We start from the raw sequence: 8,864 nt of genomic DNA on the forward strand, positions 1-8,864 counted from the left end.
ACTTCACACAGGCCTGGTGTGGTATGGTTACTCTAACTGGTTTATACTTCACACAGGCCTGGTCTGGTTATTCTAACTGGTTATGAGTCCAGTGAATGTTGCTCACCTTCTTCAAAACTGCAGTCCATGGAGGTCGGAGGGGGGGAGGTGGGTGGTGTGGTGGGGCCTGGGGAGGTGGGGATCAGGGTGGAGCAGCTTACGTTCTCCCTGATGTTGACGTCATCTATGGCAATAACCCCATCATCAAAGGGTGGTCGCCTGGCCTCAAACATAATCTATGAATAATTAACCACAGCAGGTAATTAAGAACCAACTCAAGATCAGCGTGGTGCCATGTTTGTGCTGATAGGACGTGCTTCCTGTGTGTGTGTGTGTGTGTGTGTGTGTGGGGGGGGGGGGGGGGGGGGGGGGGGGGACCTGGTATTGGTCCGATGTCCCATAATCCAGAGTGACTTCATGCCACACGTTGCCCTGATCCCCAGTCTTATTCCAGAGAGAGAGCAGTGTGCCGGACTCATTAACATACACCGTCAGTGTGAGCTTATCTGCAATGACAAAGAACATCGCCAGAGATTAATAATCTTACATTTACAGCCATCGGTGGACACTGGATAAGCAAGACTACAGAAGAAGAGATGGGCCTATGAACATTGTTAAAATTAGATTACAGCTGCTCTGAAGCAGGGTTACACTCAAGCACGCTAAAGTGTACATTGCAAAGCATTGGCTGTGTTCGAAATAGTCTACTACATACTACTGGCATACTGATCGAGCCCCAAATCAGTATGTCGTATGCAGTATGTGACCAAAATGAAAATTTCCAGTACGCGAAACATACCCGGATGACCTACTACTTCCGCAAAATATTCCAGTACGCGAACAGAGCTATCTTCGTGGTGTACTGCATCCCATCATGCAACGCTACGTTCACGTGACCCCGTAGTATGCTTTGCTTTTGTCGCATACTGGAAACTGTACTGCATACTACTATGAGGACCAGTATGCAGTATCCAGTATATACTGAGTCCAGTATGCAGTATCCAGTATGTAGCAATCTATTTCGAACACAGCCATAGTCAAATCTTTTCTATGACAGAGTGAATTCAGGTGTGAAAGGTGGTTCTCTTACCTGCACCTGGCCACATGTGCATGAAGTACCAGAACTGCAGGCAGCTGTGGGCCGCTGGCTGTAGGAATTCACTCTCCAGACGTCCAACCTGCTCTGTTGAACTGGCCTTCGTGTAAAATGACATGTAGTGCCCTAGGAAGCAGATGAGTGGTTCACTGATGATCCCAGGAAGTATTAAAGCAACTACAGGCAGCAAAATGCCTACTGGCCACTCCAGGAAATACAGATAGACATACATAGTACATTGTGATGACAATGGTACATATTGTGATTGTGATATGCTTTGTGCTATGTTAAAATACACTGATGAACCTTCGATTAAATTTTGTTAGGGACTGACAATCATTGTATGGATTCTTTATGTTTATTGAACCGTGTGAATGATGCACTACGTCTAATCACCACCACATTGGTGTAATATCTCAGATTGGTCCTGTGAAAAGTTTGTGACATATTGGATTGTGTGTAATATAAGGGACAGGGACTTTACCCAGGGCTGAATTGGTGGTGTGGTCCACTACAGGTGTGAACATGCCATTCTTGGATCCAGACATCCAGCTCCACGCCACAGTGTTGACACTGGGAGAGGTGTTCTCCCAGCCACAGGGGTCCAGCTCAAAGTCACACAGCCCTGCACACACACATTTAGGTCTGCACTGAAGGAAAATCCGAGCACTGTTCAACCTTCCAGCGCTGTAAGTATTCAGGATGGCTTTGTACGGTTCCACTAATGTTTGTACATGATATGTATACAGCCATTATGTGTCATAGCGGTTGCTAACTAATGTGTTAACGACTGTCCAACAAACTTCAAAGTCGTTGAGCGGTTGAATAGGGGAAACTAATGCCCGACACGTTAGAGCATTTGAACGTAAATACAAGCTTCAGTTAGCGTTGATTTATTTTGTATCAAATCAAGTATTCAAGCATTAAAACATCAGCATCCACAGATCTCCACAATCCACAAGCGGCATAAAATCCAGATGCAAGCAGTAATTCATAGGCAACATTCACGTTAGCAACTTACAGCATTTAAACTGTCAGCAAAAGTAGGCTTCCCCCATCACCCACTCACTAAACCCTCTCACCTAGCAAGTGCACAGGTGATATTACAAATCATTACCGCCACCGACACCACGTGACCCAAATAGTACACGTCATTACATAAGTGCACACAAGACCTAAACCCAAGTCTACGCAAGTTTTTTTTTGTGATTTTGTGGTGGATGGATGTGAAACAGTAACTCCTACCCTGAGGTGGACATGGGCCGTTTAGAACAGTCAGATCATCAATAGCAATGTCCTTAATCTGGATATCTCCTACCACGGCTTCAAACACCATCTGGTAAAACAACCACAGACTCTCTGAGACATGTGCTACCACAAAGTAAAGAGTAAATATAGAAATGCTTTTTTATTCTTAACTTAGAATTTACTATCTGTCATATACAGGATATGCAAAGTTCTTTTTATGGCAAGATGGTACAATATATCCATGGCTGCTGTACCTTGCACTGCAACTCACAGCAAGTATATGTTTGAATTTGTTGAGCAATGTCTGACTGATAAGAGTTTGTGAATTGTGAATTTTCCCATTAACTTGGGGCACGCAGGGCACATATGATTCACGCTGCCATAATAGAGACATCGACCTTCATGCAGGCCTCCCATTCATGTCGGGATAGGCAGGTGTACTGCGGTACCTCTTCAGAGGGCTCCACTGAGGTGGCGCAAATGTGCGAGGACCATGAGCCAGTGATGCTGCCCCTGACTCCTGACCCCTGACTCCTGACCCCTGAATCTTGACCCCTGAATCCTGATCCCTGACTCCTGCAGCGTTCTCAAAGCCCGTTTTCCAGCTTTAGAGTAAGTAAGAGTGGAGGGGGAGTCGTGTGGAACCAGCTCATCCTTGAGCTCCTCACTTAGATCGTGTTAAAACTCTGCAATTACATGTTCCAGCCACTCTGCAGCTAGTGTGCGGAAATTTATAGAGCAGTCAGCTAATGACGTACGTGCATGTGGTGAGAATTAGTCTCACCTCCTGGCATAGGGAGGGGGAAGGTAAGAAAGAAACCTTGGCTTCATCCAGGATCCCCAGAGTACTGTTCCAGTGGTAGTGAGTGTGGTTCAGGTCTCCTCAGCTACACGGGGGGATCAGGAGCTGGAGGAGATTCAAGAACTACCACCACCCTGGAGCTGGGGTAGTATTTGCTGAAAGGATCTGCTCATGCCTCCCAATCGCAGGCCCTTTGATAGTCAGGACCACCGTGACCTGATCCAAGTCAGGTAGCTCAACTGAGTCAGTGATTTGTCTGTCTGCAGCATGGTGGCTTACCAAACACAGGGACTGAACCCTGGGGACTGAACCCTGACCATATTAGATGGTGCGACAGAGGCCAACTGGGTGAGCTACCACAGCTGTTTGTGAAGATAGGAAGTGCTGAGCTTAAGAAACAACTGGGAGGTTAGATGGAAACCAAAGAGACAACTCGACGGAAGAAGGGGAGAACTCAAATAGAGAGAGAAAATCCCTATGGTTCTTAGTCCAGAACTCTGACCAAAGATTCAACAATGTGGGTCAGTTGGTAATATGGGTAATTTTAAGAGGTCCATTTTAAGATGCTCAAACCACAAATGATGATTGTTCTATTTGAATTGCGTTCTAATGCTGTGGTACTCCTGCAATACCTGGTAAGGTCTGTGAGGGCTGAGGGCACTGGCCCAGCCATGTCTCCACAGCGCCCCCTGCTGTCCACGGCGACTCCAGATGGTGTGTCGTACGTCATCACCACCACCGCCACCCTGAGACCACTGCTGGTGCACGTTGAGCGTCCCCGTGTCCTTCCCACCGATGTGGTAGAAGAACATCCAGCACTCACCGTCCGCCGGGGTCGGCCTGTTCACCACCATCGTCATGCCAACGCGGCTTCCATGGGGACGCTCCCACATCCGCGCACTCATGTAATAGCCTTACAACAGATACAAAGAACTTCAAGTCATTACCACAATAAAAAACACCTTCACAAGACATTTATACACACAGTAATTATGCAATGAATTCTTAATAACTTAATAATAGGGTTTAATTTTAAGAGGTTAAGGAGATGTGATGAGTGTATGAAATAAGAGGTGTGTATGAAGTGTGTATGAAGAGTGTGTGCAGTCAGCCTTCTCACCCTGCTCCGTCCCCAGGGTGTGGTCCACGGCGGGGCTGCCCGAGGCTGCTGCCTCCTGCCCTGTGGTTCTGACCCAGGGGAAGTCAGCCACCGGGTCGGGTAACATGCCACACAGGGAGGTCTGGAACGTGCACTCGCTCTCGCCCGGACACGAGCCGTCAACGCTGCTCCAAACCTGCACGTCATCCAGGGCGACGCTGCCGTCCCCCAAGACGGCCTCGAAGATGAACTGTACACGCACAACAGTGTTATTATTTAACATTGCCTCCTGATCTCACATGTTAATGAGTAGGTGCAGTACCTGTATGGGGTCGTCACTCGCAGCAAAGTTAAGGTATGCAAACCGCCATTTGTTGCCCTGAGTCCCTGACCGTACCCACACCACTGTCTCAGTACCCTCGCCGTTCTTAGAGATGAATCGGAGGGAACCTGGATGACCTATCAAAAAAAAATTTATTAATTAAATAATAATAATAATAATAATAATAATAATAATAAATGACCATTTACACTGTGTACCTTCTGTTCACCTGAACGTTCTCGTTAGGACTTCTGCAATTATGTGGTGTCTAGTCCTATCCTGTATATGTATGAATAGCTACAATTGCCCACATGAAATGTGTGTTTCTCATGTTAAATCATGTAAACTCAAAGTTAATCCTGTCCAGGCTGTCCAGGTGTCCAAGGTGTTGTCCCATAAACTTTGGGAGTTGAAGAAGTGGTTCCCATTATTAAACATCATCCAGCTCTTGTAAAACAAAATGAAGGAACACTTTACTAGTTTACATGGATATTTTCTGCATAAGCAGTACTTACCACTGCTGCCACCATAGATATGATACCAGAAACTGACACATTTGGCTTTTTGTGGAAAGCTGATGAGTCTCGCTGTTTGTGAGGGGGCAGAGTTCTTTTTTGGAGCAATAAACATGTAGTAACCTGAAAAAATAACAATTAAAAACAGACAAACTCTTTACCTCAATGGAAGGATTCAAATGTCGAAACTGATACCTGTGAGTTATCGTAGACCAAATAACAGGAGAACATACCTGAACCAGTTGTGTGGTCATGTCCTGGTCCCTGATGGTCATATGAGGGGGTTTGGCCGTTGGCCCTTTCCCAGATGAGGCTATCAGAATGGTCCAGGTACCAAGCACACGTGTCCATCTCAAAGTCACAGCTGAGCTGCCCTGAGCCCTCAGGAACGTCCCCTTCCACACAACCCGACATTGTGATATCATCCAGCATTACGTCCTGACTTCCAATATGTGAGGGGTTGATTGAAAATACCAGCTGTGTGTGTGTGTGTGTGTGGGTGTTGATAAGAAACAAGAAAAAAGAAGAATAAATAATTAAAAATCAAAATTTGGGAGCAACAGCTGAGCCTGTAACCAAGTCTGGGCCTGAATGAGGACTTCCCTCCATACCTTGGACCCGCTGGGCTGATTGCCCACTCTCACAGTCACATTCACCCAGACATCCGTCTGAGTTTGTTTAGTCTCCCACAGCAGCACGGTCGGCCCGTCAGCGAGAAGGCTCAGGGCAAAGTGAGAAGCAGTGATCGATTCATGAAGGTAGTACCAAAAGCTGAAACACAAGAAACACTTACACCTGCAGATAAACAATACACTGCACATATAGGCATTGTGGGTAAAACAATAAAAAATCTTGCTTGGACTCAGGAGGACCTAAAGCTCAGGAGAACAGGAAATATATTACAAAGACAGTGTCACATTTCCAAATAGTAATGTCCGTGGCCACTAACATTTCTGTAAGTTTTCAAACGTTAAAAAAATTTTTTTTAACAATGATAAGATTATACAATTTGTTTTTAAATTAATTTGATATAGCAGTCATCCACGAGGACTCTGTAAATGATGTCTGGTGTTGCTTGAAGCTGCAGGTTTCTGAATATAGTCACAGGCTAAATGTCACCATCCATGGTTAAACTTACACTTATTACCTGCAACATCTGTTTTAACTCTGTGGTTATATAATAATATATAATGTACCTTATCTGACACCCAAATGTCGTGGACTTAGGGAAGATGTGCTCCAAGACTGCCTTTGAGAAAATCTGAGGTTCTTCACCCTCTACGTGCATGACATGTCCTGTAAATGACAGCAACACATGACATCAGCACACTTGTCATTTGCATATAACCAAATGATGCTAGCTGTGAGGTCCGTACCCCATGGCAGCCCAGTGGTGTGGTCCACACCCGGGACGCTGCTAATATTGGCTTTCTCCAGCCGCCACTTGAAGGCTCCACTGCTGGTATCATTCCATCCACACGGGCCCGCCTCAAAGTCACAAGAACCTGCAGGTAACACAACCCACACCATTAGTCAAGAACCTGCATGTAAAACCCACACCATTAGTCATGAACCTGCAGGTAACACAACCCACACCATTAAGAAAAAAAAAATAAGACAAGAATTCTGGCTACAGTTATACACGTTACTGGCAGCATTAGACTACATACCCCAGAATTCTTCTCTTGGCACATCAGCACGGATGTCCCACACTGTCTTTGAAGGTCCATGATTCTGGGACACACACAGGATCTGTCTACAGGAACTCCCAGCCAGAGCTAGCACAGGTTCACAGAAAACTCACGGTCAATAGAACACAAGCTTCTTCACACAAACCAGAGCATAATGTTACCCTATACAACTCCAGTCTTAGTATTATTATATCAGCATTAAAAATTATATATGAAGAATTTGTTGATATTGGGACTGAGAGTCTGGTCCCCAAGGGCAAATTTTTGGGATATATTTAGTTTAAAGATAATATATGTGCATTTCCAAACCTTTAACATATTTAAAAATACTATACTACAGTTCACAAATTTAGATTCTATTATAATTAAAATTCTAAAAGCACCCATTAAAAAATATTATGTACTAAACAAGATTAGCTAACAAGTATATAATCAGATGTAATTGCCCAGTGCATGAATATATATATATATATATATATATATATATATATATATATATATATATAAATCTGAAGACTCCAGCTGAGTAACAGCTGTGTTCTGTAGAGATGGAACAATATTACTGTAGTGAAGTACACAAGGTGTAAGTACAGTCTCTAGTTATTCCAAGTTACTAACCTTAACACTAACCCTAACCCTAACCCTAACCATACCAAATGTACAAAACAAGAGAGCAAACATATTTTGCCTTACCAATCAACAGGTAAAACAGCCCTGTCATCCTGAACACAAAGGATCAAGAACCATGCAGAGCTGTAGTGTACTCTGCTTAATAATGACTTATAGAACCAGAGTGAACATATGTCACCCAGATCTCATAGCCATCTTTATCTGAACTCTTTACAGTGCTATGTTCCAAAAGTCCACTCTGCACTCGTCAACCTCAAAAAAACGTTTCTTCCTGTGCTGGTCCTTTGAAGCACAAACACACACACAAACACACATCTGATGTGTGTGCCACTCATCTCTTCACAAAGAACAATACACTAGCACCAAGGTAGCATACGTTTGTTCATACAAGAAATAATGACCGGACACATGCTGTCTAAGCACAGACACTTAGGCCTAACAGTGAAACGCTCTTATAGAGTTACAAGCATGTATGCTTTTCAAATCCCATAGGTTTCGTGCATGTAAAATGCGCTGTGTTGTTCATTTGAATTTACTTCAACATTAATGATGGAGGTTGAAAGTACAGAAATGTTACTGTGCTTGGACAAAGGGCATTAGCAATTTGTAAATTATTTTTCAGTCTTTATGTCAGTAGTGCAATTCTACACCTGTACACTAGAACCAGTCCTTGTGGCTCCATATGTTCAGCTCTTTCTACGAAGGCAGACAGAACTCGGGTTACAGAGTGACCTTTAAGATTGCAGAATCCAGTCTGACACCAGGTTTTACTGCACTTTATTGCCCGTGAACATTAGTTGTGTAGCATTAAAGAGAGGTTGGACGTTTTATTGAGGAGGTATATTAGATAGCAAGGCATCACTTTTGCAATGCAGAATGCAAAGGTGTTGCTTGGCATGTGCACATCCGTTCTCATATTCAGTCCAGTCCATGGCCGTTATCGGGAGGCAGATTATGGGCGGTGTCCAAGGGTCAGTCAGAAGGCTGGGTCTGGAAGACACCAAAACCCAAGCAAACATAGGAACATGAGATCATATGGATTGATGTAGAGGTGGGCGTGGTAGAGCTGTAATGGGCAGTAATTAAATGGGCAGTGTCAATAGAATCCATGACACACTTCCATGGCAGTGGTTTTGTGAATGAAAATCTCAGTTGCCATTGATCACTTTCATCACTTCCTTTTGGCAATATACTGTATGACACGTTATCAGCACCTGGACAGGTGCACATTTGCAGGATTACAGTTTCTTGCAAAACTCTCTCATGGAAAAAAAGCTGGCAACAACTATACAGTATACAGCAGCAGATGAAGGAAAGTGAAACAGACTGTAAATGGTACTGTAACAGCGGCAATGCAGGAGTGAGAGGAGTAAGTGAGAAGAGGGAGTGAGATGCGTGTCTTTCTGGGTGCCGAGTGCACCA

The sequence above is a fragment of the Brachyhypopomus gauderio genome, chromosome 14, assembly GCF_052324685.1.
Source record: "Brachyhypopomus gauderio isolate BG-103 chromosome 14, BGAUD_0.2, whole genome shotgun sequence".
In the NCBI taxonomy this organism is placed as follows: domain Eukaryota; kingdom Metazoa; phylum Chordata; class Actinopteri; order Gymnotiformes; family Hypopomidae; genus Brachyhypopomus; species Brachyhypopomus gauderio.